Here is a 27,205-nt window from a genome sequence, read left to right on the forward strand (position 1 = left end):
CCATGTCTGATGAAAAGTAGGCTTTTTTCAGTGACAGCAGACCCAAAAAGAAAGATCGAGAGGAAATATCTCTTAGACAAGACAGAAGATGCTTAGAATGGCAAATTTTATTTAAATTATTTATGTCTTTTCTTTCTCAGTAGAGAATTTAAGACACATTACAATGTGTGTAAAAACAAGCAAGATACATTGAAATCATATTTGTACATTTGCAATTCTGTGTTTTGATGTAAATCTGAGCTCAGTGTTCTATCCCAGGTAAGTAGTTACAGGATAGCTGCCTAAATTATGAAAAAATACAGCAGAAAAAATCTATATGAATAATACTACAATATATTCAAATATTGAATGTATTGTATGGTGAGCTTAAATTCTCCTTCCAAGTTTTCCTTGCTGGACATATTCCTCCTATTACCTATTTCCTTCAGTATTCCATAAATCCCGTATATGTAATAGGCTTTTTTGTTATCCTGAGGTGGCTAGAATTCTTATCCCTGGGAGATTCTAGTGTGGCCCCTGTGAGGGCACCTGTGTCTTCAGGCCTTCCCTGGTATCCATAGTATGGAAGTTGCCCCTCATCCTACTGGGATTAGGCTTGGAAGAAGCATTATCTATGGTAACCAGTGCAGTAGGTTGCAGTGTGTGATAGCGTCTGGAAGTCGAGCCTTTTTCATCTTTGCCAAGCTAAGCAGTTGGCTCCTTACCTCTCTTGCCCTGACCTAGCCACTGTGATCCACGCGACGGTCACCTCCAGACTGGATTATTGTAACTCGCTCTACGTGGGGCTGCCCTTGAGACTGACCCAGAAACTCCAGCGGGTACAGAATGCTGCAGCAAGACTCCTTACGGGATCCTCGCTGTGAGATCACATTCACCCGGTGCTATACCAGCTGCACTGGCTCCCGGTGGAGTACAGGATCAGGTTTAAGGTGCTGGTCTTAACCTTTAAAACCCTATGTGGCCTAGGACCCTCGTACCTACGGGACCGCCTCTCCTGGTATGTCCCACAGAGGAACCTACGATCTTCAAACAAAAACATCTTGGAGGTCCCAGGCCACAGAGAGGTTAGGCTGGCCTCAACCAGAGCCAGGGCTTTTTCGGCTGTGGTGGAACGCTCTGCCACAAGAGACTAGGGCCCTGCAGGATTTGACATCTTTCCTCAGGGCCTGCAAGACAGAGCTGTTCCACCAAGCCTTTGGCCAGGGCACAGCCTGACTCCTTCCTTTGGCAATCTTCACAGAACTCTAGTCCAATGGTTGCCATCAATTTGATTTGAATTAATTTTATAATGAAATTATTTTAGAATATTGTATTATTTTATTGTTGTTAGCCGCCCTGAGCCTGGCTTCGGCTGCAGAGGGCGGGATATAAATAAAAAATTCTTCTTCTTAATTATTGAGAGAATTACGTGTGTTTAGCCTGGTAAAGAGGAGGCTGTGAAAAGACATATGATAACCATCTTCAAATATCTAAAGGGCTTTCACATGGAGGATGGAGCAAGCTTGGTTTCTCCTGTTCCAGAGGGTAGGACTCAAACCAATGGATTCAAGTTACAAGAAAGGAGATTCTGATTAAACATCAGGAAGTACTTTCTGACAGTCAACACTGTTTAACCGTGGAATGGACTCCCACGAGAGCTGGGAGACTCTTCTTCCTTGGAGAATTTAAAGCAGAGGTTTCATTACCATTTGTCATGTATGATCTAGTTGAGACTCTTGCATTGCAGGGGGTTGGACTAGACGACTCTTGGGATCCCTTCCAACCCTACAATTCTATGATTATATGGATTCACCAAGCCACTCCTTTGCGGTGTGGTTGTGTCCTATATGAATGGCTTCCAACTCACTGTCTTTTGGCACATGTGGAGATGTATGTTCTGGATACTGGAACACTCTTAGAACACTTACATGGAGTCATCTGCAAAGCATTGGTTTCCCTGCTGTATGCCACAGAATGTCTTTATCTGAAAAAAGGGGATCTGTAATAATATGTTTTGCCATTTGTGTGCTTCCTGTGGGGAAGGATGTGCTTTCTGCCAATTAATTGCTTTACAATATTCTTAACAGACAGCCCATTAGTATATAATGAAGACCAGATGCTCAGAAATTTAGTCTTGTCCCGTGAAATGAGCTCCATGTTGACTATGCAAGTAACAAAATTTTATTACAAACAAACTTAAGAAAAGAGATGTGGATATCTATGAAATACTCTACTAAATATCTACTAAATAGTGATGTTCAGTAGGAAAGATATATATGGAAAATGAGATAGAAACTGTGGTTTGAAAAGAGAATAAATATTGATATATGCCACTGACAACTTGTATTGGACTCTGCAGTCGTTTTACAGCACTGCTGTAGTATATATATATTTAGTATACATACATGAAAATATTTTACTGTAAATGAAAGTCAAATAATACTCTGATTGTTTCAGAGTAAACTTGATTTTAAAAATAAATTATATCTCCCAGGATTTTATAACTCAGTGCTTCATAAAGGTTTTCGATTGTAATGGATTATGATATTTATGCTTTAATATATTTTAATCCTATATTAAGCTGTTTTTTATTGTACTGTTGAACAGTTGAACAGTTATGGTCTTTGACTAAGTAAAAATTTGAATTTGTATCAAAAATCTTGGATCTCCATTCCCTCTGGCAATCATTGGGAGCTTCATGAACTGAGACCCCCTTGACATGTACTTGAAGTGACATGGTGTTTGGGCTGTGCTGAGGGCAGCAAGCACTTTGAGGTGAGTCTGGAACTGGGAACCAGGAGCCACTAGACAGGCAAATATTTGGAACTGATGAGCAAGGCAGGACTGAAGGACGAATTACAGTGTAGGATCAAGGAAAAAGCTGGGAGTCAAGACCAAAGAATATACAGGACCAGAGGACAAACAAGGAATTGGAGCCAAGAGGCATGCCAAAGGACAGGAAGAACTTGTTAAAGCAAGGCTCAGCCAAAAAAGAAGTCATTTGTTCTCTTGCTCATGCAAAGAAACTTTCAGTGGGTAGGCAAAATTGGTCTAGAAGGTTGTTCTTTAAGAAGGCAGCCACCTACAGTTTAAATCAGGGTTTTCTAAACTTGGGTCTCCAGCTGCTGTTGGCCTACAACTACCATCATCTCTTGCTAGCAGGGCCAATGGTCAGGGATGATGGGAATTGTAGTCTAAAATCAGCTGGAGACCCAAGTTTGGGAAACGCTGGTTTAAAAGGTTCACGACATGAGGCAGGCACACAGAGACGCCAGCAGCTTCTGACACATGGTTTCTGTCTTACTCATTTTATGAGGTTCCCTGAAGGCCCCTCTTTTGCCTCAAAACATCATTGGACAAAAATCTGGTGCAGTTCTAGTAACCGTGTAGTGCAGAGCAGTGGCTCATGAAAAAAAAAGAAAAGATTATAGGCCCTTATTACTTTTTATTTATTCATTTTCAGTTTTTAATTTTTTCGGTTTTCAAAAAATTACAGTATGGATTTCCTTGCTTAAAGCAGGATCCATAGTAATGAGGAAACCAGCAACTGTGGTTGGTTTGTGGGTTTAAAAAATATGTATATGTGTGGAAGAGCTAGTAAGGTCTTTAAAAAAAAAATTCCCCAAAGTGTATAAAGGGCACGTTTGCTTCACAATGCTATTATGTGATTAAAAACAAATTATAAAGTTCTGTAGTGAAAATGGTTCCTATTAAATTTGACGAGGAAGCTATCAGATGTAATCCACTATTATTATGCTGCTATAATGAGAACTGGTTGTAGGCTGCCATTAGACTGTTAATAGTGCATTGTACCACAGAGAGATACAGAGCATCATTTAAATAAAAAAGTGTTTATCACAAGTAAATAGCATTAGTCAGTTATGGGGAGAGAGTGCTTGCAAATCGTTCTATAAGTCTGCCCATCTCAATATTGTCCTTCCGTAATCCACTTAACACCACACAGATTTCCTTCTTCCAAAATAGCTTTTGCGTTTTTGATACTGCTGACCTTTGGTTAAACAGAAATTGTACACGTAAAATAAAATAAAAACAAAAACAGGCTTAATTCACCTGTTCTAATTCTTTAGTAGGGTTTAAGCTCCTTAGCACTCTTAAATCCAGTTTGGGATCCAAGCTAGGCATGGGGGAAGACAGATTCATGTGCTAAGCACGTCTGTCTAAGCTGCATAGAAAAAGGTCTGAAACAGCTTATCTGTTCGCAATAGCCGAAGAGGCAGAACAGTCCCCTCCTCTCCAGTAGCTGAGTGGTAGAGAATCTGCTCTGCATTCATCTCCAGAAATGCTGGGAAGCTGTGGCCAGACAATATAGACAATATTGAGCTAGATGGACAAATAAATGGTCTGTTCCTTCCTGACAGTTTACTTCCCTTAAGTCTCTTCTCCCAGTGCTTTTCTACTCAGCTGTGTACCAGTTCCAGAAGTGCTCTTGGCTGAGAGAAGGGAGCTGTGACTAAAAATACAAAGGGTTCTGGTCTCAGCATCTAGGAGTTATTTTTTGTCTTTTGTATTCAGTTCTGGCTTCAACCTCTATCCCAGGATACCTGGTCTCCTGTTTGGATATTTGCTTAGCTGTTTTCTCTCCAATCACCCAACATGCACATTCATAGTTGTGAGATAGTCAAGCAATAATTTTTGTTGAAATTAAACAGCAGCAGCAATAAATTTGCAACATAGAGAAAATCCAAAGATCTATACAAGTTCAAAAATTGGTTAATGGTCTTTGTCTTTACCTTTTCTTTTACCTAAGACGCAGACTCTTAATTGGTGTTGTTTGCTTTTTTTGAAAACAAAAATGGGTTTAAAATATCCCAGCAGATGGCAGCAAAAAAGACCCATGTGGTTCCATTTTGAATGCTATAGCTTTGCCACTATCAACAGCAGATCAGAAACACAAGTAGTAGAAACCACCCATTTGTGATTCTATCCAATAGGAATTGCAAAGCAAGATTCAAACTGCTGGTTAATAATTTCCTACTCTGTGTTTGTGTACACACACATATAAATCAGCATATGCAAACTTTTATGCAAATATGTATAGTATTTTGCCCTCTTGCTTTGGTGATGGCCACCCTACTAAGGGTGGTGGTGGGGCCGCTTACACATAGTTGGAAAAGAGAAAATTCAGTGCAGCACCAACAAAAGATGGTGTAGATTTGCATAAAACTAGCACATGCAGATTTAAATAAAAAAAAAGTCTAAATAGAAAAATAAAACATCTCACTATAGTGGGAGAAACTGAGTAGGTGACGTGGGTGCCTGCCTGCTCATTCTGTTGTCTAGGTGCAGCTGACAGGCAGTTTTAAGCCCCCCCTCCTTTCCTACGCATTTTAATTTTTTAATTGGACTTGGGCAGGACAGCCGTTCATAAAGAAGACTGCTTCCTGTAATGTTGGGCTATCCTACTTCCTGATAGTGATTTCAGCCATGGAAATTGAGCCCATCTAATTGTGATTATGGAACGCGGGTGGCGCTGTGGGTAAAACCTCAGCGCCTAGGACTTGCCGATCGCATGGTCGGCAGTTTGAATCCCCATGGCGGGGTGCGCTCTCGTCGTTCGGTCCCAGCGCCTGCCAACCTAGCAGTTCGAAAGCACCCCCGGGTGCAAGTAGATAAATAGGGACCGCTTACCAGCGGGAAGGTAAACGGCATTCCATGTGCTGCGCTGCATCGCCAGATGCAGCTTGTCACGCTGGCCACGTGACCCGGAAGTGTCTGCGGACAGTGCTGGCTCCCGGCCTCTAGAGTGAGATGCGCGCACAACCCTAGAGTCTGGCAAGACTCGCCCGAACGGGCAGGGGTACCTTTACCTTTACCTTTAATTGTGATTAGATGAAGAAACAACTTCACTGTGCTAAGGCAATAATGTGAACATACCCTTACTATATCAGTCTGTTGATTCCCATTCTATCCACTCCAATTGCCACTGGCTCTTAAAAGTCTCAGGATGAAGTTTTTCTTACCCTGCTACCTGATATACCGTACTTTGAAGTAGATATACTGGGCATTGAAGATGAGACTCTTCTGCATTAAACCCATTGTCCTTTTCCGCTGTGCTGTGGCTCTATTCCTCTTAGAAGTTGAGCAGTCTTGGCCCAAGCAAAACAAGTTAGAATTCAGCTAATCATTAACATGCTAATCAAGCCCTGCATGGTTTGAGAAAATTCTAATTGTAACAGATTGTTCTAAAATGAAACAATCCCTGATGCATTCCTGTAAGTTTCTTCCTCATTTGCTGTGCTAATGGAGGAATAAGATTTATATACTTGTCAGAGTAAAAAATAAAGCTTATAGGCTTCGTCTGGTTATTTTTCAAATTTCAGAAACATTATGTCACTCATGCTGTGCTTTCAGTTTTCACTTAAAAGGCATCATTGCAGACCCTGCTGTGTGATTGTTCTTTGTCTATCCCTGAGACCCTCAAAACTTGTAAGTTTCACCTATTTTACTTCATTACCCATCCTGCATCTGTTGCCTTGAATTAAAATAATTTTTACCTATCAAAGAAAGCAATTGCATTAAAATTTCATTTAACCAAATCGTTTGGGTCCTAGGATTTGGTTACGAATAAATGAAATTCAGTTGTAGGGCAATTGTAGCCCTGGTTTTACTTGCTTGACAAAGACAGTGTGAATATAAAAGGGCTATCACTGAGCAAAAGGACTTGGTAGTTACTGCTGACTGAGGTGTTTATCTACTGAAAACTTTTGCATGATTTCACATGTGAGAATTTAATATTCATTTTATGAAATAAATTACCCCATTAGCTGTACAGTAGTTTAATTGTATTTTATGTTCATCTTATGCTGTGATGCCATATGGCAGTGCAGAGCTGAGACTCTCTGATCATTTACACATTTCTTTCTTTTCTTACAGTAAATTATCCTTCCAGGAATTTGTAAAGTGTCTGTATTCTATATATTATTCATCTTTAAAAGCTGTTACCTGCAAACCAAGGCTTTGAGACAGAAGTAGCTAAACTTGTTTCTGCAAGTTATATGGTCTAGATATGTATTTATATGCAAAGTATATGGTTTCTTTGTTTTTCTGGGGAATAAACAAACCAGGACGCCTTGGCTTTGCATTACATCTGAACCTGGGATTATGACTTATTTCTCCCTTACAAACCATGATAGCTAGCCAACTTGAAGCCATGGTTTCTCATTGGTTTGTTTGTCCTGCTTGTACCAGGGGAGGAGCAAAGTGAGAGCGATCAGGCAGGGTATACCAGCATGCTGCTAAATTCTCATTAAACCACAATAAGGAAGAAAGTATGATTTATCATGATGTGTGAACATGGACCCTCACTGCATCTTTATTCCAGCTTCTTCTCTTTTTCATTAGCCTTGATCCTTTCTCATCCCCATATCTCTTATTTCTCACCTGTGCCAGTCTCAGAGGTCTTTAACACCAGCAAGATGGCGCTACTAGGATGGTTCATTTTCTCATGTATTTCTTGCATAGTTATAGTGATCACTGTATCTGAAATACTTCTGCTTTTTGGTTGATCAAGCCAACTTTCTTTCATATCCTCCCCCACCCCCAAGTTTTTATTGCCATATAAATATCCACACAATGTTTAAACTGTTAATTCCTGATTAATTTTATTCTTGATCCCCTTAATCATGCACAGTCCAGCTTCTTTAGCTTAGTCTTAGTCTATAATCCCAGGGAACAGAGACTATGTGCACTCTTGGTTTTATTGATTTTTGCATAGCACACACACATATCGTGATTCACAATATATTGCCAGGTAAAATTATGAAATCGATATCACGGTATGGGCTTCAAAACGGTTTTGGATGATATATCAATATAGTCATAACCTGCCCTAAAAATGCCCCATGACTTTTTTTAATTTTAAAAATATGTCCATCCCAAAACATAGGCAGGTGTCTTAACCCTGGTCAGATCATTGGTCTGTCTAGCCCAGTATTCTCTGTTCTGGCTTACAGCAGTTCTCCATGGTTACAGGTATTGATCTTGAGATCCTTTTAACTGGAAATACTGGGGATTAAACATGGAAGCATTCACGTGCTATACCACTAAATGATGGCCCTTCTTTGTACGGCCCCTAATTATGTATTTGCACAATATGTTGCTCAGTGATTGGATCTTTCTCCCTTGGTTGCCCACTCCTTATGAATCAAACGGATACCACCTTGAATTTACACTGGTCATCTGAATATTTGAACTGCCTGTAGCGAGGATACTTCCTGACAGCAGTCTGACTTTGTAGGCGTCAACCAGACTGTCAGCTTTGAAAGCTGTAACTGCTTCTTCCTCCCTTGAAGGAAGTCTTTTTCACCTTTTGATCTCAATGCCAAAATGTGAACAGAATTAATCTATTTTGGTCCCATGTTTTATGCAAAAAATCTACAGCAACGTTTACAGCAAGGAAAATATGACATATGCCTTTAGCAGCCAGCTGCTTAAGCTCTTTGCATCTTGCTGTTTAGAAAGTCAATTTATTTTTTGCACAACTTATGCGTTCATATAAATAAATTTGAAACTATTGCAAAATGAGACACAGTAATCAGTTCAAACTCAGCAGTTGGCAGCTATTAATTGCCATTTACACACATTTAAATGCAAGACTTGTGATTGCTTTGATTCATAAAATGTTGAAGATATTTTTAATGGGGATTTAAAAAAAAATCCTGCACTTATTTGGAAGTAGAGAATTATATTCATGTTGGTTTTCTTTAAAGAAGGCTAATCGCTATCATTTAGTAGGTCAAAGAGTAGTATGGTCATAAATATAAGGTGATCAGTGTCTTTCCGCTCTTATGAGTTGCACAAAATGCCAGTTTGATCAAAATGGTGATGTGATACTGTATATTGAAACAACTACTATTTATGAGAAAAAATGTTCTGCAGATGACTTCTGTAAATCCTGTACATAATCCGGTACCATGAAGAATTAGACCTCTGGCCAAAGGACAGTGTTGTCAGCTGTCTCACTGTTGACCCAGGAATTTGCAGAAGAGATGATGAGCTATGAATTAACTGCTTGCTCAGCCTCCCCATTCTGCCTTGGCCATCTCCGATAGTTGCCTCCAACATGTCCCAGCTCAGTGTGGTTCAGGTCCCAGCTGTCCCTTGCTACCACCTTCTAGTCCATGGCCAGCACTGTCACCTCTGCTGCATTATGGAAAGCACCCACCTATGCTAAGCCCACCTCACTTGCTTTCCCCCTCCCCAACTGACTCCTGCATTAGCTGTCAATATTACCATTGGGACCATAACCAACAATGAGAGACCAACTGACCCTAGACACTAGCCCAACATGAAAGAGGTAGCTGGTTTTTTTTTCTCCTCCTCTTCCTTGACCAGCATCTTGGGGTTAGATGGTTTCATTGCTCCTTTTTCAGTCCTGCTGGGCTCTGCTTCCCCAGCCTCTTCCCTGCATGTAGCACAGTGGCAAAGCAGACCCCTGCAGCCAGAGGATTGTACCATCTGCTCATCAGCTGGTTGTTATTCTGTCACATAGTTGACAGGTGGTGGGGCTTTCCACCTGTCAAATGCACGGCTTTGCGAGTCTCCTCCCCCTCCCCCTTTAAGCTCTCAGCCTCAGAATTTCATTTCTTACTTATTTATTTCATATAAATTACACACCACTGGATTGTAGCCTCCCTCAAAGCAGTTTGGGGGGGGGGGAACCATAAAACAAGAAAAGAATCAAAAAGAAAAAGTAACAGCAATAATTGAAGACTTTCAAAAAGTTAAGATAACAATAAACTAAAAACAGATCAAAATAAAATTTACCTGAAAAACTGCCTTCCACTCCATTGCTTGATAAAGGCATTATGATCAGCAAATGGAAACTGGTTGGTTTTGCCATGACCTGTTGATTATCGGCTCGTGGTAACACCAAGATTTGCTTTTTTACTGATGACACTAGTGTTGTGGAATAATGAGAAGCCCCATCAGTATTGGCATTCCACCAATGGACATTTTAAAAATTCCTCCAGCTCCTAAAGTCACATGTATTTAGGGGGGCATTCCCCTGAACTTGAATTGCTGATCTTACTGTTTTAACTATTTTTAAAACTGTTTTGATAGTGGTGCATTTAAATTGACTTGTTTTGTTGTGGATTTTATTTAAGACTATTTTAATGCTCTGATAAGTTGTTTTTGCGAATTTTAATTTTGCATGGACGTTATAATTGATCTTATAGTTGTAAACTGCTTGCACCCACAAATGCCATCCAGTCAAATTAAGCAGGGGCTGTGTAAATCTGCAAGGTTATGTCGCATTTTTATGACGGACATTATGGTAGAGTAGTGGAGGAGGCCTAGTTCCTAGGCAATGCCTAGTTCCAGTACTGAATACAATAATTTCACAGTGATGCTTACAATATCCAGAAACAGCTATCCAAAATGCAACTGTCTTATAGTTTTAATGTATTGTTATTGCCTAATTTCAATTAGGTATTGTTGGGTTTTCATTACTGGAACCTTAAAAATGTGAGTGGCTTATAAATCCTGACAAGACTTTTAACTAGGAGGCATCACTGTTAAAAAATAATAATGATTGAGCATGTTGGCTATAAATAGATGAGACATTTTACTCATTTACCACTGAAAGTCATTTAATAATTCCACGCTGAGTCCCCTTTCAACAAATTTAATGAAAACCAGCATGATATTGTGGCAGCTTCTATTGGATTTTTCTGCCATTTTCGTATACTCCGTGGTGTGAGTGATTAAAATAGCAGCTAATAAACTAGTATTAAAGGCTCTCCATCTTCCATGTGTCTCACAAACTGACATAGACCTTTATAGACTTTTCCTCCTCCTCTCCTGAAGGGTGTCCTTGTTTTTCTTTTCATTACCTGGGAACTAAAAATGGTTAAACAGGAGTTTTAGGGCACTCTTCCCTCCTCATTCCAAGAACCAGTGTGAAGCTATTTTGAGGCAATCCTAGCAGGAAGTAATGAGCTGATTTTCAGCCTACTGTGAAACTTTATTAATCTGAAGAGACCATTCTGAAATCCACTTGATGAGCTGTGGAGTAACAGAGCCCTGTGGCCGTGCCATTATTTATTGGTCTTCTTGGATGCTTTAAGCTATGAAATGCCACTTTCACTTCTTGAATATCTTTTTACTGTTTTGCTTTCATCCCTTTATGTCTTATAGAGATATTAATAAGGTTGCATTGAACCCAGGATAAAAGGCAAAAGATTTGCTTTCACTTCTTGAATATATATTTTCCGGCATTTGGAGATATCAAAGCTACATCAAAAGCATTGAGTTGCTTACAAGAGTTGTGTCCAATATGTCTACATAACCATCCCACAAATGCAAGGATTTGTGTTTGCGCTATGGCACTCCTCCCCCCCATGCACACTGCACCTTCTCCAAATCTGGGAACCCCCAGAGCATTTTTAGGGGACGTGGGAGGAGGAGGGGGGGAGAAGCCCTGTTGTGCTATAAATCTTTATGCCTTAAGCTACTTAGTCTTGCACTGGATACAAACCAAAATCACTGCATCCTGTTTTTTCCAACCTGGTGTCCTCCAGATGATGTTGGACTACAACTCCCATTAGCCTGTATAGGCAGTCTGTGCATAGTGTTGCAGCCAGAGAAGAAACGCAATCCATCAAGGGCTCTCTCCTTTACAAAAATGCTTTATCCCATATGAAAGCTGACAATACTATGCCAGTAGATGTTTCAACTTCATCAAGTATTTTTCCCCTTTAGCAGATGGGACTGTATTGTGCATCCTTAGAGAGTTATACCTTAATAGAAATGTCCTTTGGGTGAAATAAATGCTAACTTGTCCATTAATAAGCCGTTGATCCCGCAGTTGTTTATATTGATAGATGTGTTGCACCGGCCTCTGATTGCTGATTTAGGGAGCCCTGGCTGTCATCGGGGAAATCCCTGGTTTGTTCCAGATTTTAGGCAACATAAATCAAATCAGTCAGATGTCATTAAATGCCCACAACACAAATAAGTTTTAACTGTAGGTGACAATAAATGGTTCTACAGAGACGGCTGTTATATATTCCAAGGAGTTGTCACCTGACAGCTTTTACTACTTGTGCCTTGGTTTTTGATAAATGATTCAGCCTTGATAAAAACTAATTTTCAGATACTTCATGACAGGGCTCTGCCCAGCATCTTCCCCAGCAGCAGCTCTCAGCTAGCTCAGTCATGCGAGCTCAGAAGCAGAACGCTGCTGTTAAAATATATGTGGCTGTCTGTATGCTGCAGCCTTTGATGAGTTCTTCTGTGGATAGGAAAGTGACTCATCTGAGGACTTGGGGCAGCTGATGGAAGGATCCCAAGTGCTCCCTGCAACAAGAGCCAAAGAGTAACACAGAAGTGGTAGACCATAATCCTAGGATCCATCCGCACAAAAGTATCTCAACTTGGAGGAAAGGCATATTGTGTATGAATGTAAGATTGGATTGAAGGAAGGAGAGATCAGGTCCTATGTAACTACCTAATTTGGAAAACAAATCTGCCCAGCTTGTAATGCTTGAGTGTATTTATGAATACAATACTTTTTAATCTTGGCAATTAAAACATTTTAATCTTGGACTCAAATATCAAGAGCTTTCTATCAGGTAATGCTGATTTGCCAGCTGTGATCCTATCTAGAAAGGACAGGCCTTGCCTTTGTGACTCTAGTGCAGGGGTGGGTAAACGTCTTTTGTTCAAGGGCCATATTCACTCTTGGCCAGCCTGCCACAGGCTGCAAGCCAATGGGGAATGTGGCCAAAAGTGAGTTTGGTCACCCCACACTTTCTTGTGTGCACACACACAGAGGCACACAATCTCCCCCCCCCCCAGCTAATCCATGTCCATGCTGTTGGGGATAAGATGGTCAGAGCATATGATGCTAAATGGATTGCACTGGCTCTCATTTCCAGGCCTAATTTAGTAAGAAGCTGGTGTTAACCTATAAAGCAGAGATGAGGGACCTGCGGCCCACCACATGTGGTGGGACTCCAGCTACCATTAGCCCTACTCAAGATGATGGGGGTTGGGCTCCAGTAACATTTGGAGGGCCACAGGTTCCCCATTCCACTATAAAGCTAAAAAATGGCTTGGAACTAGGTTATCCAAAGATTTGCCTTCACTTGCACCAGCCCGAGTGTACTTTAAGATAAGCCTCAGTGACTCTTCTCAAATGCTTGCTGGTATGGTCTGTTAGGTTGTTGTTAGAAAAACGCTGGGGCCTAATTTGAATAGTAGAGTGCCTGGCATCTGGTGGGCAGGGCTTTTGTGTGCTGCTCCAGAATCGGCCCCTCCTTTCGTGTGTTCAGTTAGAGAGACCAACTGTCAATCTTGCCTCATGACGTTGTTTTAGTTTCTCTTGGGCAGTACATTATTGTGTTACAATTGTCTTTTATTATTAAAGCTTTGTTTGACATGTACGTGGACCGCTTACTTTGCTGAAAGAAAAGAAACTCTGCTGAAGAATGGTGGAATATCCTAAACTTGGGTGAGTGAGGGGATATTGCCAGTCTGACAGGAGGATTGATTTTTTAAATCACCCCACCCTCCACAACAGTTGTTAGGTATAATTAAGAGGGCCCTTGTAAGCGTGACCCCATGATTGTGTGCAAATGGCAGCTTCTTTTCCAGATTTTAAACAAGCACTGGAAATGCATTTGTTTTGGAGAGGGTTTGAGTGAATATGCTGTCACATAATAGAATTTTAAATGGCTGAAGGATTTTTAAAGTTTGGCTGGTTTCAAATTAGTTTTGCTAAGTGGGCATGTTTTAGGCCTTTCATTTTATTTGGTTACTTTTATAACTTGTATTAATTCCATCTAGGGTGGCATTCAATGTTAGTCTTACTCAGAGTAGACCCATTGAAGTTAATTGAAGTGACTAACTTAGGTTCATTAATTTTGATGGGTCTTCTCTGAGTAGCACTTAAATTAGTTTATGTTTTGTGTATTTTAACTTTTAATAGAAGGTGCATTAGGAAGGTAGTACCCTAAAAAAGAGGGACGCGGGTGGCACTGTGGTCTAAGCCACAGAGCCTAGGGCTTGCCAATCAGAAGGTTGGCGTTTCGAATCCCCGCGACGGGATGAGCTCCCGTTTCTCGGTCCCTGCTCCTGCCAACCTAGCAGTTCAAAAGCACGTCAAGTGCAAGTAGGTAAATAGGTACCGCTCCGGTGGGAAGGTAAATGGTGTTTCTGTGTGCTGCTCTGGTGCGCCAGAAGTGGCTTAGTCATGCTGGCCACATGACCCGGAAGCTGCACGCCAGCTCCTTCGGCCAGTAAAGCGAGATGAGCGCCGCAACCCCAGAGTTGTCTGCGACTAGACCTAATGGTCAGGGGTCTCTTTACCTTTACCTTACCCTAAAAAAGAAGGTAAATAAACACACATTTGAAGCATAGGTTAAAAATAGAATAGGTTTTTATATTTTATTGGTTGTATCCTACTCAGAGTGGGGTAGGCAAACCTATTAATTTCACTAGTTGCACTTTGAATAGGACTAGTATTAGATATAACCCTTTGTGAGTATTTTTGCAAAGTTTTCAGCACCCAAATAATTTGCTTACCCAGCTGGAACTTCAGTCTAATGTGGATTCTGTTGGCCTCTGGCAGAGCAAAATATTAAAGGAAGATACTCATTTATCTGAGAAAAAGACAAGATCATTTGACATAGTTACCTTTTGCTTTCATGACTCTTCTCTGGAAGTCATGGCCTAGAGAGAATACTGTTAAATTTCTTCTGCAGTAATTATGTTCTGAGAGCTACCTCCGTGCATTTATTTTCTTTATACCGGGAGAGACAGTTTTAGGAAAATCAGAACAATACTTAATTTCTTTCCTGGTGCAGTTTCATTAGAATTTGTCCTCAAAACATTGACACAATAATTGAATGTGAAGGCTCCCTGAGCATCAGTGTCCGTCATAGTCCTGTGCTGATCAGCCACAGTGGAGCTTAGTGGCGGGAGAGGCCAGTCAGTCAGCCAGGTCTTAGGGAGGTACTTGCCTGGAGGCAGAATCCATATGCAAGGTTCACTCCAGTCCTAAGGTCAGGAGTATCTCAGTTCAAGTAGTCAGACGTCTGCGGGTCCAGAAAGAGTCCAAGGTCCTGAGAAGCAAGAGGCAGCAAGGTCTGGCCAGGAATGATAATTTTTTTTTTTACAGCAACTGACTGAGGCTGGAAACCCTGCTTAAGAAAACTGGAGCCAGCTGGTTCACATCAGGAGCAAGAAGGCTGATCAGCAGCAGGTAGAGTCACTGCCTTCTGCTCCTTCAGGCTGTGCTCGGCAGGTGATACCGACTCCTGGCCCATGACAGTGTCCTTTCCTTTCCCATAAAATATCACAAATTATTTTTATGTCTCCCGTAAGTTTGGGTATTGCACTACTTGGGCTTCTCATTATAGAAGAGAGGCAAAGACCTGATGCATGAATAGATCTTACTACCTTCATTCTCTGGGGACTCTCCAAAGTAGCATTTGCTGTGGCATAAGGGGATGCAGCCAGAAAGGAAACCTGGCTTCCCCCTTTTACCGTGGAGAAGTATTTTGTCCATTGGCCTCTCTTGGATCCTGAACATGACTTTCAAAATGCAGGGCAGGTTTCCAAAAAATAAAATAAAAAATGGCACACACAGTTAAGTACTAGTCTTCTCAATACCTCTCATTTTAAATAATTTTTATTAACAGACCAATCAAATCAAATCACATAAAATTCCAAATTACAGAGCCGAATTTTAATTTTTTGTTGGGGGTACCCATATTTCAAGTTCCAAAAGGGATCCAATCATCTTGTTGCTGCTGCTTGAATGTCCACAAATCCGTCCAAATAATGTTCACAATTCTATCCAATCCTTTCTTGATATTTTCCACATCTCATCTTGTTATTTTCATGTATTTTTCCTTTCTCTTTGTGACCTCTGATAGTCTCCACAAGCGAGTTGAAACAAATTGTAATCCTGTGTGGGTTTTTCCATTCGTCCAAGAATCATATTCAGACAGCTACCGCATTTCATCGCTTCCATAACGAAGAACACTCTTACCATCCACTTGTTAATTTTCACAGGTCTGTCACTCCCTTTCTCAGTCCTCTGAGGAGGTTTTGCCAGGAATCCAGTATGAAAACAAATCCATAGCTTCCTCCTCCCGATCATCAATCTTTTGACAGAACCTGCCAACATGGCAACTCCCTTTTTATTGCTGCATCATTCCAAAAGCCCTTGTTCTTTTCTTGATCTCCATAAAACCAAACTTTTGGTTAGTAATTCATTTCCACACAGTTTTTAATCATCCTGCTTAGGTCAGTTATGCGACGGTTCTTTCTTGGGGAGGGGTTATTGGTTAATCACATAGAAGAAAATAAAAAAGTCCCCCCCCCATCCAGTCCCGCTCCGACATTACCGAACCTTTGATGTATCTTCTTCATGATATATTCCTGTTAAATCCAATTAAATCCAACCCGTCGCTCTACTTTCACAGAGGTCACTTGAATTAGCAGTCTTCACTCCTGTTCTTCACTTGAAATATGTGCATTTGCTTCTTTCTAATCATTTATTTCGAGCTGATGCAACCAGTGAGCGATCAGAGACAGCGTCCGGGAGAGCTGGACCCACATGAGGGCTTTGTGCCTAGTGCCCTCACCCCCTTCTTTTGAATCCGGGGGTGATTTATGGCCACAGCAGGCAAGGCAGTGTTCCCCATTTCCTTTGGGGCAACAAGGGAGGCTGCATACTTCCATATCAGCCTCTTAATTACCTCGTGTGAGCCAGAGAGATGGTATTGTCGACCATCTTCCAATGCGCCCCTGGCAGCCCCTGTCTTCTCAATACCTCTCATTCAAGTTTTTGTTGAATGAATACCAACTTGCTCACATGCATAACTGAGTTCAAAGTTGGCATCTGAGTTCTCCACTTCCCATATTATTGGTGTGCCTAGTGACTTCAAAATTTGAGCTGAGCATAAAAATTCTGTGGCTCTCAGTAAGATGTCCACGAGGAGCTAGATACCTTTTCCTAGGGGAGGTAGATACCACTTCTTTTTTATCCTAGTTCAGTTGTTTGTCTAGGCTGAGTTCATTTAGATCATGGGTGTCAAACACAAGGCCCGCCAGACCTCGTCATGTGGCCCGTGTACATTTGAATATCTACTTATATTCTAGTTCCGGGCAAGCGGCTTCTCTGAAAGACAGGAACCGGCCGCAGCCCCGGGTTTTTATTTCCCTCCCTTCCTTTTGCTGCGGGGAGGAAGCGAGAACTGCAACGAGCCTCGGAGCTGGAAAGAGGACGCGTGGGTGGCTGATTTGGAGGGTGAAGATTTGGGTTGGGCAAGAAGGATCAAGGGTCGGGAGCGAAAGCGCAAGTCAGGGCTCCCTTGCCACCCCCACCCCCCTCTTAGGACATCCGAGCAGACCACCGATCCGGGCCAACTGTGCCCAAAGAGGGTCGGCAATCCAGCTGTGCCGCAGCCCGCCCGCCCCCCCTCTCCAACACGAAGATCAGCCACACGAGCTCGCCAGCCAAGCTCCGGGACGCGGGCCTGACCAAGTCCCTGGCGCAGCCCCCGAAGCTAGCAAATGCACAGGAGCGGCAGGGTGAGAAGAAGCCGGGCTCCGGTTAGGCTTCGCCAAAAATGCTGTAGGTGTGAGGCTGCGTGGCGTGCTTTTTATACGGCGCGCTGTATCCCTCCGTCGGAGCAGCGCCTTCTTTTTCCCTCTCCCTCCCGGGACTGGGGCATGTGGCAGCAGAGTGACTGCAGCAGGCAGCCCTGCCCCCTCCTTTCCCCACACTCGGCCCCTCCCCCGCTCCCTCCCAGCCACCAGCCCAGCTGGCAGGCGGTGAGGAGGAGGAGAGGGGTCGCTGGGCGCGCGCTCCATCTCCCTCCAAGGAAACGGTGGGCAGCAGCAGCAGCCAGCGCATTGGCTTCGGAGCGCCTGCCAGGGGTTGCAACAGATGCTGCTCGTGGCTTAGGCGGCTTCCGTGTTCCTGCTTTGGTCCGAGAGGCCGAGCTGTTCCGCAGCAGGCAGGGAGAAGGGCAGGCTGTGTGTCTGCTGCTTCCCTCGGAAGCCCCGAGGTGCAGAAGCCTGGCAATAAGAACAAGAGCGAAAAGGGACCTGGCGAGGATGCGTTTGGGGCCGGCCCTACTGTTAGGCAGAGTGAGGAGGAGAGATCTTGAGGCGACTGGTTTGGGGGTGGGGGGAGGGCAAGAAGAGGAAGCAAATTCTTGCCTAGTTCACTTATTGTTTCTGGAGTTTTGCTCCCAGGGAGAAGGAGAGGAACCTGTGGGAATTCGCAATATCCGCAATAGCCAGCCGTGTACATTTGAATATCTACTTGCCATTATTCTGACTATGTTCTTGCTTTCAGAGCTAGTTATTACTTACATTATTACAAAAAACAGTAATAATTGAATGCAGTGACAATAATTTATGATAATAAAGAGTGGACACATAGTCCTACAGATACAACCGGCCCTTTGAGGGTGACCAAACTACTGATGCGGCCCCCGATGAATTTGAGTTTGACACCCCTGATTTAGATAGTACAACCTGCCAGTAAAGTGTACATATTTGTGCATCTGTCACTTGCCAGCTGTCAGGGATAGGCAGGAGTTCAGAGGGCGGGCAAGGGGATGGTCCAGGGGAAGGAGCCAGTAATTTGTGGGGTTCTGTGCCATGCATGTGGCAGAAGGAAGAGGAAGGGGGTGGGCAGTCAGATGGAGGAAAAGTTACAGAAAGGTACAGAGTTCAAAGAGAGAATCCTTCTCCGTTGCCTCCCCCACTGTTTCCAAGAATGAGGAGGGGCTTAAAGGGACAGGAGCAGTTGGAGCTGACACATAGCTGGTTGCTTGTGTGCATCAGTTGAGAGGGTTTAAATGTGCTGATGGAGGCATGATTGTGTTGTTGCTCTAGCTGTTTGGGTCACAGCACAGGTTTGAAGGAGATGCTTAGCTAGCTGTTTAGCAGGAGCAGTGCATGTGACTTTTGCACCTTAGGAGCTGATGTAATTGAGTGCTGTGCCAATAAATAACTAAACTTCCAATTGCGTGTCCTCATTGTGGGGCTGAGGGTACTTGAGACACTGTGTTGACTTGACACGTCACCATAGGATATAGAAAGCCTCTCCTCTTCCCCGAGGGGAGGGGTTGTGAGCGGGTTTTGCTTCTCGCGCTTCGCAGTGGGCGTGGATAGCCCACTGCATCACAAAGAGTCCCTGACCTGCGTCATGCCCACAGCCAGCCAATACGGCTGGCTGGGGTGTGTGGTTTGCTGCTCTTAAACGAGCGTGGGACTGTGGCTCAGCTTGTTTGTTTCCTGCATGCACAGATCTCCCTCCCTCCCTCCCTCCTTGTGCATTCAACACCTGACCTTGCTATGGACCTCGGTTGGTCACCTGTTGAAGGGACCTGGTAGGAATTTTTTCCACTTGGCAGATTGGCACCAGCCATTTGGTTTTTTGCCTACCTCGTAGCAATTTGTCACAACTTTGTAAAGTTTGGCTGTTAGGCATTGGAAAATGTGTTGTGTGTTGGAGGGGAGGTTGTGGCCATCACCTACCCCCTCCCCTTGAAGGGTATTCTATTAAAGGAATCTGGTGGTCGTGGTTCCTGTCCGAAGCCCAGGTGGTGGCTAGGGCATGGCACAACCCTCCGGTGACTCTAGGGGAGAGCTCCCAGTTGATTTGCATCAACAAGCTCCCCCCTACAGGTTGTCAACTCCCTGCAGAGTGGACAGGGGTGCAGTATAGTCAGTTCGGATCCAGTGCCTAAGCCAATACCACTCACATTCTGTAACCAATAAATTTGTGGCCTTTTTTAGCCCATTAACCTAAATTACTTGTGTCCACGTGTCTTATTTCATCACAAATAGGGTAGCGGGACCTCGATTCACAACTACTTCTGCAGAAATAAAATTTATTAAATGTGTTAATATGAATGGAAGACAAGAACTCTGTGGCTGTTGATATGAGACTAAGATCAGGACTGGATTTAATTGGATTAATCAAGATTTTGGAAGCAGGAATAAATAAGAACTTTGCACCCTGAAACCCAGCACACGAGAAGTCACACAAATTGTATAATTGGCTTTATAACTGATATATATTTGGATGCGAATTATAATTTGACATTGATAAAATGTGGCTGTTATTGGACTTTAGTAATTGAAAATTAATAAAAATTATTTAACAAAAAAAAAGACTTAACATGTCAGCCAAGGATCAGGGCTCATAATTATTTTTGTGTATGATTACCTCCTTAAGGACTGTAAAACATGCTGTGTGACTCACTCTAGCTATGGTGTCCTGTAAATGTTTTATTTTTGAAATACTAGGGGATATGAAATATTTTTCCTTGTTTTGAAGTACTCACAGTCGCAAGTTAGAGAAGTTATATAACAGACCTATTTGCCTTCTCCCAGGTGTATCATTTTGATTTATATTTGTAAAACTGAAGTAGATGGACTAGTACTCTAAAGTGCTCAATAATTTTCTTTTTTAATACAGAGGCATGTGTGTATTTAATATATTAAAAAAATAAGACTGCCATTCCTAAATTTGGATGTAAGCAACCTTGACTGTGAAATTTCAAAACTTAATGATAATAATATTTAATAATAAAATTATCACCAGAATTTTTACATTTACTTTTGATATATGAAGCTGTAGATTCACAATGACTGTGATCCAGACATTTAAAAATTATTCAATGAATAATGCAAAACACAATTTGGTGTAATCCTATAAAGTATATGAAAAAATTAAAAATAACTTTTGATCATGACAGTTCTTCAATAGTATTAATGAATGATAGACTCCTTTATAAAGTGTCTCATCTTTTTATGTCTGATATAGATATTAGTAAGATTACATTGCAGCCAGAATAAAATTGAATTACAATTACATGTCAGTCTTTTGTGCATTTCAGTATCTGAAACAGAGTTCAAAACCTACAAGGAGTATGATTGGATTTTTAAAGAACTGTATGGGAGATTTTTTAGACTTTTTAATACAAAGCACTTGTCATCTGAACAGTTAGCTGATCTCAGATGCGCATCTGACTTGAAATATGCCGAGTTCCTGGATGCTGGTGAAGTATCTTTTCTGTATGGTTATGTGAAATATAAGGTGATATGAGACTTGGAACCTATGAAGGTGGGGATGTGATGGTGGAAATAGTATTAGCCCAAAGCAAGGTTCCTAGTTGCTCAGACCAGAGAGTAAGCCTGATCTATATCTTTTTATAAGGACTATGAAATATCACCTGACCTTCTCCAGTCTACTTGTGCAAGAAGGCTTCTGTGGTTGATGTCCATGTCTCTCCTGTACTCAGAGCCGTAGCTAGGTGATCTTGCACCCCTGGCAGAACTGTTCAGATTGCACCCCCTAGACACGGACAAATTGGCTCTTCTTTCTGCCTGTCCTCTAACCCCCCTTGCACCCAATGAATTCCTCACGCACTTCACCTTGTAATGAATTCTTTTTTTGTAACGAATTCTGATTGAAGGAGGCCAAAACAGAATGAGGACACCAAGATGGGGAAGGCTGACCTAGACAGGCACCTCCCCACTTACGCGCGGGTTACGTTCCGGGCTCCTGCGTGCATAAGTGAAGTCACATAAAGTGGGGAGCACCCCACTGTAATAGGGAGGAGGGCATGGGAGTCAACTCCTTGGGGCCAAGGTTCCTTTGCCCCCCTCCAAAATATTTGAGGAGGTCGCCCCCCCCGTTAATAAGCATTGCCATTCAGATAGTGGGTGTGCGCGCTCCGTCTCGTATTATACAGGGCGGTACTTATTCCCCATATATTTTATTCAAATTGGCACCCGTGAAGGAGTGTGTGTGAGAGGAGAGAGAGAGAGAAGTGACTCCAGAGTAGGCAGGCTTTGAAGTTGGCGACTTCCCCCTCTCCAGCACCCGGAGAGACAGGGTCGCGGGCAGTGAGGTGGACCTTCCCGGCTCCAACCCCAAATGAGGTCTGGGAGAGGCAGAGCTTGTGGCTCATGGCCAAACGGGATGGGGCACTGGGGCATGCACAAGTTCCCCCGCCAGGCTGCCCAGCCAGCCCAGCGTGGCTCCCGGCTGCCAGGAGGGCCAAAGGGTGAGGGGAGCAGCTGGGAGCAGCTGCTGCCCAGCACGCCCTCTTCCCTGCCCTGCCTGGGCTGCGGGCAGGGAGCGCTGGCTGGACAGGGGGCAGGTGAGGAGGGTCTTGACAGCTGATTGTGTGACCCCCTCACCTGCGCCCCTGGCGGGGCCCCACCTCACCACCCCCTGCCTGTACTTCTTTACTTTGGCCAAAACTGATGGCAGGTGCACAGCTTAAATTCCCACCTTACACCCCTTAGTTCAGTTCAGGTTGTTGGAGTCAGCTGGTTGGAAATGAGCCAGTGTCAAAGATTGTGGCCTACAAACCAAGTACAGTATTCAGACTAGGGAAAGGGGTAATGAAGAGGGAGGGAGACAGAAAGCTATAGTCACACCCTGAGTTTAGGTTGCAAATGATGGCCTTTGGGAAGCCAAGAAGAATTTGGCTGTGCTCCATTTGACTCTGAGAATAAATGAAGGTATTTGCAATTTTCCAGTAAGTGTGGTTCATTTCAGAGTCAAAACAAAGCGTACAGGGATTTTGCGTTCCAGTCTCTGTTTCTGGACTCCCTAAATAGTAGAACTGAGTGTGGAATGTTTCGCTGCAATCGAAGATGAAGGCTGCTGGTCTCACCTGGCAATCTCATGTGGGAGAAAATTCCTTTAATATTCCAATTATGGTGATTAATTAAAGCTTCCAGATGAAGCGAAACTTGTTCATTAAACCTCCCTAAGGTGTATAGAAAAAGTGTTCACACTACTGTAACAGAGTGGCTCTCACATAATGCCCCAGTGTGCTTCCATAAATCAGGAAAACAGCTGTCCAAATAACGTCAAGTGTCAGTAAAAAGCTGAAGTAGAATGGGCCCACAAACACAAACAGAGACAGAAAACTGGAGGATGGATGAGTGAAAGGGACAAAAGAGCAGCAAAACAGAGCAAGAAGCAAAACTTGGATCCCTTTTGACTGGCAGGTTTTTCCATTTTTTCCCTTTGTTGTTTATCACAATGTGATAACAAGAGGGGGGTGGAATGAAAGCTGCATCATCTTTAGTCACTGGAAAAGGTAGTCCAGAGAAGTGAACATGAAAAATTGTGTGCAATGCTGTCTCTTCAATTTTGGTTCCCATTCTGCTGTCCACAGTTTCCATTTTGCCCATAATTCCCCATTCTTAATGCTATTGAAATCCTTGAGCTGAAGCTTATGTAACTGAGCACAGGATTATAGATCAAATTTATATTCAAGTAGGAGACCTGACATCGAGGAAATCAAGGTGTGACTGAGAACATTAATAGACTTAGGTTGCATTTGCGTCTTTGGCTACCCTGTTTGATGGAAGAGAAGCTATATAACCAATATCTTAGAAAATGGGCTCTCGGAAAATGTTAAAACTATGCTACATAGAATCTTTCCACATATAACTTGTTTCTGGCTTCTTGTTTACATTCTGTAGGACAGGGTAGCTAACCATTTTTGGCCTGTTGTCTGCATTCTAGTTATGCAAGGCTCTAAGGTGCTCTATCATGCACCATACCTAAATCTGCATGTGCAGACTCCAAACCCACATGCAGATCCAGTGCTGGATCCTCCTCCACTTTCTAGATGGGTGATCGTTGGAAAGATTTAAATCTCTCCTCTGCTTAGGGCTGGGTTTGTAGTCTCACCTGATGATTAATCTTATGAGCATGGGGAGGGAGAAATTTGTATCCCACCCCTTGCACTAACTTGAGTGAGTGTCAAAATTGAGATACAGGTTGATCCCTCCTCCTGCAAAAGCTGTACACCAGTGAGATCCATCCTCCTTCCTTCCCATGGAGAGGCTAATGCAGCCATCATGCAAACTGTCTGGAAAGTTGCTACGGCCTCTGGTTGGTCCACATCCACTATATGGTATCAAATGACCTAAAGTAGTAGTGGGGTCCACCAAATGTGTTGAACTCCAACTCACATCATCCTTGATCATTGGCAATGCTGCCTGGGGCTCTTGAAAGGTGGAGTCCAACAATACCTGAAGGGCCCTTATCTAAGCAAAGCTTAGTTTGCTAATTTACAGCATTTTAAAGGTAGATTATTTTTTTGTTGACTCCGGGGATCATCAAGTAAAGTGTCCAGGATATTGGTCTGAGCTTTTAACATATTTTCTCCAGACCCCATCTTTCCTCCTTTTACTATGTCACATCAGCAGAAGATCTGCTGCTCAGCAGAAGATCTGATATTGTGATTTGATCAAAGAACAGGACCTTATCAGAATGCAGGCATCTGGAAATAAAATATAATTGTGCATCAATGTCCAAGTAAAAACATTCTCAAAGCAGTGTAAAATGAAACTGAATGGTTGGATGTTCCGATGGAAGCCTTTGCTGCATTTACAATTTTAAGTCCTTTGGCTTGCGACATTTGATACTTAACCAAGAATTATTGTCGTCATTATTAATACTAATGTTTCTTTGATGTTGATTAAAAATATTAATATAGCAACTTAGCAGAAAGGGTTTATACATGATGGAAGAGTAAATGTTTTAGCTTAATTGGAAACTATTAAATTTGAAGTAAACAGGTTCATCTTGGATAATAAATTAGCACTCTTCAATTGGAATGAAGCGAGAACTGTTAAGAATTGCTGAATAAGGAAATACATTATCACTTCACACTCAGTATATAAATGTAAATAATCATCTGGCTGCACATTTTTTATAAGCACAATTCCTAATGTTAGATTGAGGCTCTTGGTTGCTGTGCTGTTGCATTTGTTACAGAAAGAAATGGGTACTTGGTGGTGTTTGGTGGATTTTTCCTTCCCCCATTGTATTTCATATATCTACCTTTTTTTTGTAGCAATTATGCTAGTTGTATTTAAGACTCTTAAAATGTAGAACTCGAATGAGACCATTATCAAGGTTGTACTTAGAAATTCTATTGATGGTGCTAGCTAAATACTTCAATGAATAAAGACCCCCCCCAGAGGACTGAGCTATCATTTTTGGTAGATTTCATAACTGAGTGGTGCTGAGACCCAGGAAGACTTGGCCTTTGTGAAATTTCTCTTCCAGTTCTACCCTTCAGTAGCTTCTCAGTAGGTAGACCTGTTGTCTGTCTACAGGTAGACATGGCATCCAGACAGAAAAAAGATAACAAAAAATATATGTAAAAAAAATACAAAGCCAACAATTCTGCATTTGAAAACTACTGGTAACACAGAAATCCTAGAACACCTCCCTGCCACATACATTAATGTACCCCAGATGGGTGGGGTATAAATAATAAATAATAAATAAATTAAACCAAGAGTTAAAACACTTAATGAAATATCAATTTGCAGTTAAACAAGACAAATGCAGAGACAAATCTAAATGAAAAGAGGCAACTGTCAGTAGCCATTAAGAGGGAAAATGCTCCAAGCAAAAGGACAACTCCAAAAATGGAGTTGTACAATTATAAAATCAAGCATTTCATTTTTGTATGTGTAATGTAACAGAGGGTGTTGATTACTGTTTTCATTGTTAACCTAAGCAATAAAGGAAGGAATGTCTTGCTGAAATAAATTTGTCTCACTTAGAGATTCCATGCATTACCCTCATTTTCTGCACCAACTTGTTCATAAAAAGCAATATTCCACACCTTGTGATACTGGTATATCAAGGTGGTGCCACACAGATTGCTGGAGTATTTTGTCATGGCCAACCTGGCCACCACCAGCAGGTGAACAATTGGGTCTCCAGGGTCTGCATTTATGTCTACAAAGACATTTAAAAGCACCAGCTACAGGTTCATAGTTGTATCTTGAGATGCAATTTTCTGAACCTCCTCGAAAACAACAGTCGAGAACAGCTAAGCTTGAGGGCAAGTCCACCACATATGGAAATATGTATCCAGATTTTTGTATTTCAGCACTGAAGCCCTCAACTAAATCTCTGGCTCCTTGCAGCCCTTAATTAATTAATTTACTGCTGGAGTCACCTTCACAGCCTCTCTGAATTTCCCTAAACATACCCACAACACACCAGGATAACAATACTGGACTATATTTCAGAGCTGTCATCTATAACTCTGACTCATCCCTCCCACCAGCAAAATGACCAAAGCAACACTGAGATACTTAGCAGGGCTTATTTAATTGATGCACTCTGTCACAGCCTTAATAATAATGGACTTTATCAGCATTGGAAGGGTAATTTTTAAAATGTTTATAACCTCGGGCGAGGTGGGGGGAATCCATCCTGCATGAAATAAAGCATGGAAAGATGTTTTGTTGCCAGCATTTATTTTTGGATCGGCACACTACTGTTTAGTCACAGCTACACTAAATCCTAGATATCTGAATTTTGTTTTGGGCAGCAACCACTTCTCTGCTAGGGAAGATCAACATTAAAGCTTTAAAATGAGCCAGGAAGCCCATGGGTGTGCCACTGTAAACTTTTTTTTTTTGTCTAATTAGCTAGATCAGTTCTCTTAAATGTAAATCATATCTCTGACTTGATTCATTGACTAAAATCACTGAAGCTAATTTCTCACAAAACAAACGAGCAGAACAGTACTTGCACATTTCGTTTTTTAACTTGAGTTGAAGAAGGGCTGGCATCTATAGCAGAAAACTCTAAGAGTGGCAAGAATTATATAATCCCTGCTACTTGCAGTTCGTGTCCTCAATGCTTATTGCTAATTATCCGGTATGAATGTTGCATGTATAACTAGTCTGAAGTATTCAAAAGGCGGTAGATGAGTAATTCATAGGTAAATTGTTGATAAAACTGCGGTCCCTCTACCTCCCTGATACACCAGGATGCGGTGTGATTGACGGGACACTGCAAAAAAGAAATAGCTTTCGTCTCGCTGCACAGATGTGACATTATGGTTTAGACTACTGTTTCTCAACCTTTTTCTGACTATGGCCCCCTTCCAACCTTGTTTCCTTTCTGTGCCCAACCCCTTTCCTACTGGTAGAAAGGTAACTATTTAAATGCTTTGTTTGTAAGTAGAACATATTTCGTTTATAATTTTTATAATTTATACAAAATACAGTCACATAAAAATGTGTATTTCTTGATCAATGTGACCATTGTGCTTGGTGACTAGAAACAAGCTTTTTTTATATCTAGTTCTATTGCTGTGAGGGATAACCGAAGATCACCTCTGTCCATTATGTTAAGGCGATTCCGCGTTAGGCTGCGTAA

At 42.2% G+C, this 27,205-nt stretch overlaps 1 protein-coding gene across 1 annotated transcript in view; it reads left to right on the forward strand.

Moving 5' to 3' along the window:
- Positions 1–27,205, forward strand: part of STPG2 (sperm tail PG-rich repeat containing 2) — a 221,452-nt gene that overhangs the window by 47,664 nt on the left and 146,583 nt on the right. The window lies entirely within an intron of this gene.

Source organism: Podarcis gaigeae, assembly GCF_964106915.1.
Source record: "Podarcis gaigeae genome assembly, chromosome: 9".
Classification (NCBI taxonomy): domain Eukaryota; kingdom Metazoa; phylum Chordata; class Lepidosauria; order Squamata; family Lacertidae; genus Podarcis; species Podarcis gaigeae.